Source organism: Manis pentadactyla, chromosome 12 (genome assembly GCF_030020395.1).
Source record: "Manis pentadactyla isolate mManPen7 chromosome 12, mManPen7.hap1, whole genome shotgun sequence".
Taxonomy (NCBI): Eukaryota; Metazoa; Chordata; class Mammalia; order Pholidota; family Manidae; genus Manis; species Manis pentadactyla.
The window spans coordinates 21,149,944-21,161,078 of record NC_080030.1 but is presented as its reverse complement, the minus strand read 5'-3'; positions in this window follow the sequence as shown (position 1 = coordinate 21,161,078).

Sequence of the window (11,135 nt, the reverse complement as noted above, 5' to 3'; positions counted from 1 at the left end):
TAGTAATAGGAAGTTCTGCATTGCTGCAATACCAACCAAATTTATCTTTTCATTTGTCCATGCAAATTTATATATAGGCATTTAATAAAATGTAGTAGTTATCTAATTAATATCCACTTAATTAAATAATCTTTACTGGTTTTAAATGCTACAGGGCCCTGCAAATGTCACACCACCAGCATGGTGCTCTGTGCCACTCGTGTCTCATCTGATCGTGATCTTCACGACTACTTTGTGAGATGGAATTTTTTTATCACCACTTTGCCTGTAATCTGGTCTGAACACTTAAAGTAAATAAAAGCCCAGTTTTTTGCACAGTCATGTATAGGGCTGTTATGAAGACCAAGTGTAAGTGCTGAAGTACAAATAAGAGAGATTTAATCCTGACTCGGAAGAGCAGGGTTTGAGGTCACGTGGATGGCTGAGGCCCCAGACGTCCACGGCGATCCGTGGATGAACCTATCCCTCCTGCTGCTGGAAATCAAGTCCCGTGTGTCACCGTGACTGTCAGCGCCAGGCCTTTCGGGGACAAGGATCTGGGTTTGGGCCAGGGACTCAAAAAGGACCTTTCTACTTGTCCTTCACCAGGGACCTTTGTTCCCAGTTGGCAGGAAGCACGCAGGTACAAAGGCCACCTGACCAGGATCCTTATTCCTGCTCTCTGGCCTTGAAATGCTCCTCGTCCATATTCCTTCTTGCCTCCTGCCTGGCACTTCCCAAGTGTCTCAACAAGACCGAGAAGGAGCTGATCTCATCAGCGCCAAAGATGAGGCAACGGAGGCGAGAGCGGGTGCACCTGCCGCTGCCACAGCTCCCGGGGGCCAGGCCGTGGGTCGGCTCGGGGCGCCCGAGGTGCCCGTGCTGCCCCGCAGGTGAGCCCGCTGCACCCCGGCCTGCGCTCCCCTGCCCTCAGGCCTCCCCTCGGCAGTGTGGTGTCCCCCATATCACCAGGTGCTGCTTTAGCATCAGTTCCTTCATACCAGGGGAAAAATGCCTGAGTCTTTCCTCTTGGAATAAACAGGGGCACCGACTTCCATGGGCCATATCACCCCTAGGGGCACATCTTTTCAGTGTGAAATTCAGAGGATGGCGTGCCCCACTTTGAGTGCAGCAGATGCCCGGCTGTGCGAGGATCGGGGCTGTGGTAGGCGCTGCGCATGCATGGTGGGCCCGGAGGGGGACTTCTGCTTGGGCCCACAGAGCCTGAGGGTCCGCGGCGGCAGGGCAGGGGAGAAAAGAACACGCCTGTGCTGGGCGTCCTTTCCCACGCACAGAACGGCGTGTTGCTTTATTTCTAAATCAAATCACATTGGCTCTGAAACCCCTGTCCATCTGGTGGGAGGAGAGCTCCTACCCCATATTATTACAGTTTTCTTTCCAGCTCCTCTTTGGTGGGTACAAAATCTTGGGGGTAACTTTTTCTAGACATTGACAGGACAATTCTATAATGAATTTGGAAAGGCCAGGAATCCAGGGCTTACCATGCCTGACCTCAAAACGTCCTGTAAAGTTAATCAAGAGCGTGTGATATTGGCAAAATGATAGAAATAGCCACATCAGAAACTGATTTGCTCACACATGGTGACATATTTTTGAAGAGGGTGCTGAGGCCTCTTTGGGAGAGAAGAGCATCCGACACGTGGTGCCAGAACAGCTGTGTGCACATAGGGCAGAAGTGGGGCCTGGAGCCCCTCTACGCGCTGTCCTGACTCAGAGATGGGCCGGCATTCAGCACCCACGTGATTGCCATCAGCTGCCAGAGGGGAGACAGGAGAACGTCCTCAGGGGCTTGGGAGGCAAAGGATTGTTTTAGTGAGAGCGCAGAGAGCCTGAAATAAAAAGTAAAATAAGAGACAATGTGGATCCTAGTGAAAAACTGCTGTGAGCCGATCAAAGCTGCTGTTTCATTCGGAGTAGAGTCCAGTGTTCATCGGGCTGTTCTCACAGATGTGCCATAGTTATGTAAGAATGCCTGGGGAGCCTGGGGGATGGTACAGAGGAACTCTGTGCTATTTGTGTAACTTTTCGGTAAATATAAAGTTATTCCAAAATAAAAAGTTAATGCACACCAGAGACATATATTAAGTGTCAAGAAGCCCAGAGCAAGGGTTCCGGGTTGACCCTGTGGAGCACCCCCAGTGCCCTCTGGCATCCAACACCTTTCCATACCAGTATCTGCCAGCCTAGGATTTTGGCTAAATAGTTTTATGCTATTCCTGACCTTTATGTGAGAGAAGAACTTTTCCCAGGAGCTACTGACAGACTTCCCAGCAGTCCTCTTAGGGCAGAATTGGCTAGATGCCCACCTCCACCAGGCTAGAGCCTGCTGCAACAGTTGGGGGCCCTACAGAAAGGAGGCACTCAAACTGGGGTAATCTGAGAACAGTTTGTTTACAGAGAACTGAGTGGGGAGCCCACACAGGAGAGGCGGTGACCCAGGCCTGGTACTTCTGAGGTGTCCGCACACCTAGGCCAACGGGATGAAGGAAGAAGTCAGTTACTGACTCCAAAAGGAGTGCAACCTGTGCGGGACCAGCTTGGGAGGAGCAGGCGCCCCAGCCCAGGGTGATCTCCAAGGAAGGGTCCCATGCGTGCTCCAGCCTGACAACTAGCATGGGGTCCTCTGCACGACTCACCCTTGGCAGGCCTGACCGGCAGAGTGTGGAGGGGCTGGGCCTTCCAGGGCTAGGCGGGCACAGAAGAACGTGGGCACCTGGCACAGTGGGAAAACAGAGTGGCATTTCCAGTCTGGATGGTGGGAGCTGGAAGTGCCAGCAAGCAGTGGGTGCTCGTAGGCAGGCAGCGGTGGCTGCCAGGGCTCTGGCCCGCACAGGTTGCTCTGGACCTGTCTCTACCTGAGTTCCTCCATCTCTGAAAGGGCCGTAATGATAAGCCTGCCTTCATGCAATTACTTTGGGATTAGGTGCGAAGGTAAAGAGTAATCACTAACATGCGTCCTGGACTACCCAGTGTCAGCAAGTGGCCATTCTTGTAGGTGTATAGTGGTATCTCTTGTTTTAATTTGTGTTTTCCTAATGACGCATGGTGGTGGAGCATCTTTTCATATATTTGACAGCTGTATGTTTTTTTGGTGAAGTGTCTGTTCAGATCTTTTGTCCTTTTTTAAATTGGATCATTCATTCTCTTACTGTTAAGTTTTAATAGTTCTTTGCATATTTTGGGCAATAGTCCTGCATCAGATGTGCCTTTTGCAAATATTTTCTCTCAGTCTGTGATTGGCCTTCTCATTCCCTTGATCATAATTCATTTTAAACATAAAATTAAACCATACTAAAAATTTTTGAGAAATGGATTAAGCAACTGACACAAATTTTCACTTACCTTATATTTCCCTAGTTTGGAAATTAGGAATGAATTTTTCTGGGTTGAGAAGGGTAAAACTAATATAGATACATATATATACACATATATATTATTTTTCTGAGCATATGTGTTTTTTATAGAAGTAATATATTGATTCCTCTTATAAATTTTGGAAAATAGTTAGCAATGTTAAATAGTAGGAAATATCCATAATTCTGTGCACTTAGAGACTATCAATGTTTATATTTTGGCATGTTTACTTATTCCTGTCAATCTTTTTTTTCTACTTTTTTTTTCACACATTGGTTACAAAAATCAATCATCTGGCCTTTTTCACTAAAATTGTTTAAAATGTTTTCCCATGTTATCTCTTCTCAATAATAACAATTTGTGAGCACCATTTATTGGATAATCCTTTAATAAGAATGAAAATGTAATTATTTCTAACATCACACACACATATTAAATAGAGATACTGTTTAATCAGACCAGATGACTTGAAACTTCCCTTCCAGTTCTACACATCTGTGAATTCTAAATCAAGGCCCTCATTTTACAAATTAAAATGAAAAAGCAATTAGATGAAAGGATTCGTCCAGGATTCCACAGCAAGCCAAGGGGATAATCAGAACTAAGCAGGTCATCTGATCTTTCAGACCATTCATTCGGCACATTGTCCGTCTCTAAGAAGATGCACCAGGCAGCATTTTCCAAAAATAACTTTTTCTTTTCTGAGCATCTACTGGGACTTGTACACATATAGACCTAAAGAAGCCTTGAGCTGAATCCTGTGGTCCCCTCTCCTACGTCTGTGATGTGGGGAACATAATAACAACAGAAGAAATACACCACTGAAGGAATTGACAAATGTTCAAGGATAAGGCATCAATAGTAGCAGAACAGAAGTGCCTTCACACCAAAATATTTCTAGATGATGTTTAAAATTGCATGGAATCTCAGAAGATTATTGTACATTTAATAGTGTTTTTTCACAAAGCATAATTTGCCATTAGGTCACATGTACCCAATTACCGTGACTTTCTATCATAGAATTCTGAAATACATTCATGGAGATATGTATATATCCCCATTCATAATTCTAATAAAAGACATTGACCAAACTAACAGAACAAGTAAAACAGTAATAACATTGATCAAACATCAGTGTCTTTATTTACAAACAATTGTTACAAACGTAATTAATTTGAACTTGAGCTTAGCACACCTATACATGTTACAATATGTCCTTATCTTTAGAATGCTGAGTATCTTAACTTGGATTTGGTCCCATAGTCTAATTTGCTTTAGATCACTCATAAATGTAAAAGTAAACTAAAGAGGGACATTTTTGCAAGAGTAAACTATAATTTTTCACAGTCCCCATTTACTGTTCTTGTAGAGACCTCATCTCAGATCATTACTTGATTGTCAGAGCCTGGTCAGCTTTGGCCCTCAATTCTAGTTATTTAAATGAATATTATGTTTTATTTCAAATATATATGAATTCCTTGGGTCTAGTTCATTCAAGATATGTATTACGTTAAGGGCTATTTAATGCGGTCTATGGACATGCCATTTCTCCCATGTTTTCTTCTTGTCAAGAATTTTACTTCCAAAAGGGTTTCCACATACTATTCTCACTCTTTGTTATAGATTGTTCTTGTGTCTTTCTTCCCATGAATGGTAGGAAGGCACTCTGGCGGGTAGGCACGGAGCCCTCCTGTGGGTGTGTCCTCACAGATATGGCGATGTTCTATTTATGGGTCAATCTCCCCAGAGCCGGGAAGAGGCCGTAAATCACATCTGAGCTTCCATCTTCTTCCAAATGCTTGATGTACTTCAGTGCCTGTAACGGATGGAAATGCGTCCTCCTGGAGGGTGTTGAAGTCCTGAGCCTCAGTACCGCAGCGGGTGACCTTGTTTGGAAATAGGGTCTTTGCAGATGATTAAGTTAAAGTGACTTCATTAGGGTGGCCCTAATCCAATATCACTGGTGTCCTTGTGAAAGGGGAGGTGCGGACGCAGACGCACACAGGGAGGGACCCGCAGGAGGGCAAGCTTTGCTGCCGCAGCCAAGGGTCTGCCTGGAGCTCGCAGAGAGTACAGCCCCTCCGGGCCTCACCTCAGACCTCAGACCTCCAGCCTGCGGGACTGTGGGGGCACATTTCGGTCTCCCAAGCCCCTGTCTGTGGTTCTCTGTTACAGTAGCTGTAGTAGGGATCCCTGTGTTGGCTGGATGATGGAATGGTGCTGTAACTCCCAACACCAGGCACACCCAAAGGCAGGGAGGGTGTGCCTAGTGTACGGCTATGTTCTGGGATTCACTCCTAGACCACCTTGCTCAAAATGGTGTAAGTAGTGGAGGTGACTTCTTATATGTGAATTCAGACCCTTCATTTGTCGTTAAGAGGGTGATGTTTGAACCTAAGTTTCATCTAGATTTCTTATTGTCTACTTTTCTAAGAATTTATCTTGGACTTTTCTGAAATGCAAGCACTCTAATAAGCAATTGCATATTTATATCTATCTCAAGGTAATTATTTGCTTCACTGTATTTTCCATTTCAAATGCTCTCAGTTCGTTGAAAGTAATTCAGGTTTTCTCTCTGAAATGCTTCACTACGCATTTTCTTATATGTTCGATACATACTGAACTTGGAGTTCTTGGCAGAAATGACAAAATAGTGGTAAAATTTTCTTTAGTTGTTAAAGTGAAACTGACCTCTATTGATTTTTCTAATCTCAAGGATTTTGCACACAAATGAAATTGTTTTACACTCTTGTAAAATGTCTGAACATTTATCTAGTTGTTTCAGAAACGTAACCATTGTCTTATTCTTTCTTAGAGCATCACTCTTCAGCTTTGTAACAAGCCCTTTTGGTTACTGTATTTCCTTGGCATGCGTAAGGTTGAGGGCATGTGTTTCGTGTTGCCTGGGTGTCAGTTATGCATTGCAGGTTCCCTTGGCATGCGAAGAACTGTGACTTTCGGAGTTAAGGTGACATTGGCATGTTTACCCAGAATAGGACAAAGAATCCCTAGTACTTGGTGAGAACTTCCTGCCACTGAAGCCCATATAGGTGACCTTTCAGCATCTGCTATGTGCCCTGGCAGAACTTGGCAGGAATCTGAGCATGGTGGAAATGTACCCTTGTGTTAGTCCTTACTTTCCCACAGGTTCCCTCAAAATGGGAGGTGAAAATAATAATAACTCAACTATTGTGAAGATCAGATCCCATAAGATCTTGCTTGGGTGGTATGAATAATTGCAGTGACCCTCTCTGAGGGACTCCCACATGTACCCTGTGGATGGGCAGCAGGTCACCTGGCACCAGCATCAGTGACACAGGGTGCACACCTGAGCTCCAGGATGGTAACACTATGGGAAGCTTATTGAAGGGAGAGACTAATTGGAGAGCTTACTGGAAAGGCGGTAGCCTGGTCTGAACGACTCTGTAGACATGCAGGTTGTCTTCATCTGCAGAATCAGAGACTGACCCATTTGAGAAGGTAAAATATTTTAAAGACATGATAGAAAGCATTTCAGTTTCTAGCTGTCTGCCCCACCACCTTCGCTCACCTGCTGTGACGAGAGTCACAGGATGGCAGCTGTTGACTGTCATGTTCCCTGTTAAAAATAGCCTCCCACTTAACCTCAGAGTAGATCCGGGATTACACTGCTGTCACCCGCCAGAGCCACCTCGGTGCCACCTTGCACTCAGCCAAGGTCATATTTTGCTTGGATTATAGTTATCGCTCTTTCTTGGTCCCCAGCTTAACAGTCAGAAGGATCCTTCCAGAATCTGAGGCCAGCACTCCCTGCTCATAGGGACCTCCCTGACATCCTGGTCCCTAGAGTAAATTCCAACACTCTTCAGGTGGGAATTTGCCCTAAGTGAGTCCTAAGAAACGTGTAGTCTAGGATCTCCTTTTTCTCTGATGAATTTATAGATGCAAAAGATCCTTAAACATGACTGAGGGCTTTCCATTATGATTAGCTTGCTAGAAGTCATGCTTTAGAGAAGAAGGGGATCCACTTTGCATGAATTCAAGCAAAAACATCTAGTCGTCATGTTACAAGGGACGCCAGAGTTAATTATTATGGAGGAATATATCAGTTCAAGCTCTTTGAATCTAATTAAAGCAAAATCTAGAACTGGTACTGGCATTACAGGTTTAATCAGCATCTACTCTGATGTTTATTCTGTTCCTTTAGCTTGTGGATTTCCTTATTTACCTTCTTATTTACCTTATCTCCTCTCAGAGGTCAGAGGCCTTTGAATGATGTTTCTCAGTGGGGTCACTGGCCAACTGCAACAGAGTCTTCTTGGATTGGGGGAAATTTGGGGTCCCTATTCCTAGTTCCAAGCCACTAACTCAGAATCTCTGAAGGTGAGTCCTGGGAATCTGTACACTTCTTCTGCTTCCCATGTAGGACTATCTACTTCATCTTTGGGGCCTCAATTTCCATATTTTTAAATCAGGGGATTAGACTGGAACTGCTTTTTCAAGATTTTTCCTATGCAATTTAGGCACAAGTTAAGGAGTGCTGATGGCCACCTGGAGCTGGAGGAGGCAGAGCACAGATTTTCTCCTAAAGCCTGGGTAAGTGACCTTGATTTCAGACCCTGGTTTCCAGAACTGTGAGAAAATAACTCTGTCATTCTTAAACTACCAAGGTTGGGGTAACTTTGTGTCAGAGGGAGGTAATACACCATGGTTTTCACTGAATATCAAAAGAAAACTTCCTGAGAATTTTCACTTGTATCAGTTGATGGATTATCTGGGATTAGACTTACCTTCCTAGTATGAAAAACTAGAAAACTGGACAAAATAATGGAACAATTGTTTTCAGACATTGGACAATAGGTAGCATAGTACTGTGTTCCCTAAGAGAACAAATGAGGTGGGCCTTAGACCAAGAGGGAGGTCACAAGTGAGTGACCTGACTGAGATGAAGGGATGGAGATTGGTAGGTGGGGAGAGAAAGGTGGCTGAAATTTGAGGGAATGGGTGCAGAAGAGTTGGGAGCTATGCAGAGAACAAACTCCAGAAACCAGCATAAGGGACTATTTGCACATGTGTATGTGTACATGTGACTGTACACGTTAGTGCAAACTCCATGAAGCCAAGTAAAGAGCACCAGCTGGGCAGCTGTAACGCATCCAGTTCTGGGAGCACACATAGGCTCAGGCCAGGAGACATTTAAGTTTCATTCAGCCAGAGCACAAAATGTTTTAAACACTTTTGGCAACCAATAGCAATAGCAGAAAGGTCACTTCTAACTTGTAGGGATAAATTAGTCTTAGAGGAAAGACTACTTTAGATTTGGCTGTGCTCAAACATAAAATTCAAAAGGGTTAGCTGGATTTACAACGACCTGTCAAAAAATCAACCCCTCTTAAAGGAGAAAACACAATCCAAGCACAACAATATAATACAATGTTCAGCATCTTATAAAATATTATCAACATGTAAAGAATCAGAAAATTGTGACCTATGATTAGGGGAAGATTGATTAATACAAATAAATCCAGAGATGACAAGTAATTTGAAACAGGTATTATAAATATTATAAATATACTCATATAATTGAAAGAAAAGATGAGTACATCGAAGAAAGAAATGAAACACATAAAGAAACCAGTGTTCTGAAGTTGAAAAATACCATTTTGTGGGATGGAATGACAGCATAAAAGACAAAAGAAAACACTAGTAAGCTTGAGGCTATAGGAATGGAAAGATTAAAACTGAAATACAGAGAGAAAAAGAAGCTTGAAGAAACAGAATCTCACTGATGTGGGAAAATTAATGTCTTATGTGAAATTGGAGGACCAGAAGAAATGGGAGAAGAAAGGATATTTGTTAGAGAAATAATTGTTAAAATTTGTTTAAATTTTATGTAAACTACAATGCATATGTTTAAGAAGCTAACGAAAATCTCAAGAAGGAATTTTTTCAAACTTCTTAAAATGCATAATGAAAAGAAAATCTAGTAGCTGAGGTGAAAAGACCTGTTATATAGGGCTGACCAAACATGAGAATTATTACAGACTTCTCAACAGAAACTATGCAAGCAAGAAGACAGTGGAGTATCTCAAAAACGCTGGCAGTGATGGGAAAAAACCCTGCCAGTTTAATATCTATAAAAGTTAAAGCAGTTTCAAATAAAGCCTTTTTAAAATAAGCAAAAACAAAATCCTTGCTGCCTGATGAGCTGAACTACAAGAAATATTGAAGGTAAATCTTTAGCCCAAGAAAGACACTAGATAGAAACTTGGCTTTGCATGAAAGAATGAAGAACACTGGAAATGGCAAATATTTATGTAAATAAAAAATACTTTGTTTTTAAAATTTTTCATCTATGTGAAGATAATTGTTTAAAGCATAAACAGTGAAATGTATTGTTGAGTTTATAGAATATGCAGAAAATCAAAAGCACAAGAGCACAAAGAATAGGGAGGATGTGGAAATATATTGCTTTAAGGTTTTTACACTGTGAGTGAAGTGGTATGATATTATTTGAAGGTAGAATGTGATTATATAAAGATGCATATTATAAATTCTAGATAAACTATGAAAAGTCTGAAACATAAAGGCAAAAATATATGAATTAAAGGCATGGGAATGGTGGCAAAGCAGGGACAAAGAACACATGAGGCAATGATAAATCAGGTGCAGGATTATAAGTGTGACCCTAACTATACAGATAAATTGCAGTAAATGTCAATGACCCGAATATTCCAATAAAAAGGGACATAGGATACAAGACAAGAGTCAGCCAAATGCCCTACTAGAAGCCCTCTTTAAATATATAGACATAAGAATAAAGATATTCCATGCAAACACTATCAAAGAAACCTGCTGTGGTCATGTCAATGTCAGACAAAGTAGACTTTCAAACAAGGAATATTATCAGGAGTAATGACACGTATTTCATAACAATGAAAGGGGCAGTTCATCAAGATGCCATGACAATTCCAAATCTTTAAATGAAATGGCAAGCCATAGACTGAGAAAAAAGTACTTGTGATACATATATTTGACAAAGGGCTAATGTCCAGGATATATAAAAATCTCCAATAACTCAATAATAATAAGAAAATTCACCAAATTGAAAGTAGGCAAAAGATTTAACAAGTACTTCACAAGAGATAATTTTACCTGTTATAATCTCTATCTTCTATCTATCCATCATCTATCTATCATCTATCTATCTATCTATCTATCTATCTATCTATCTATCTATCTATCTATCTATCATCTATCCATCTGTCTATCATCTATTTATCCATCTGTCTATCATTTATCTCCAATATATAATAAGATGCTTCTCATGAGCAACTAGGACAATGCACACTGAAGCTATGGTGAGACATAACAGCACACCTGCTGGTTTAGCTAAAATGAGATTGATTGACCTTACCTACTGTTGGCATGTACGTGGTGCAACAAGGATTATTGTATGTTGCTGGTTGGAAAATAATGATATGACCCTCTTGGAAAAACACCTGGCAGCTTCTTGTAAAGTTATCGCTTACTTCCAATACGACCATGTGAAGTTACTCCTAGGCATTTACCAAGAGAAATGAAAACCTTGTGTCCACACAAAGAGTTGTATATAAATCCTCAGACTGATTTATTTTTAACTGCCTCAAACTGGAGCAACCTCGACATCCACCATCTAATAAACAAATAAATTGCGGGATATCTATAAAGTGGAATACTACTTATCAAGAAAAGGATTAAGTTACTCATAAACGCAACATGGATGAATCTCAGCAATCATGATGAGTGAAAGAAGTCGGGAA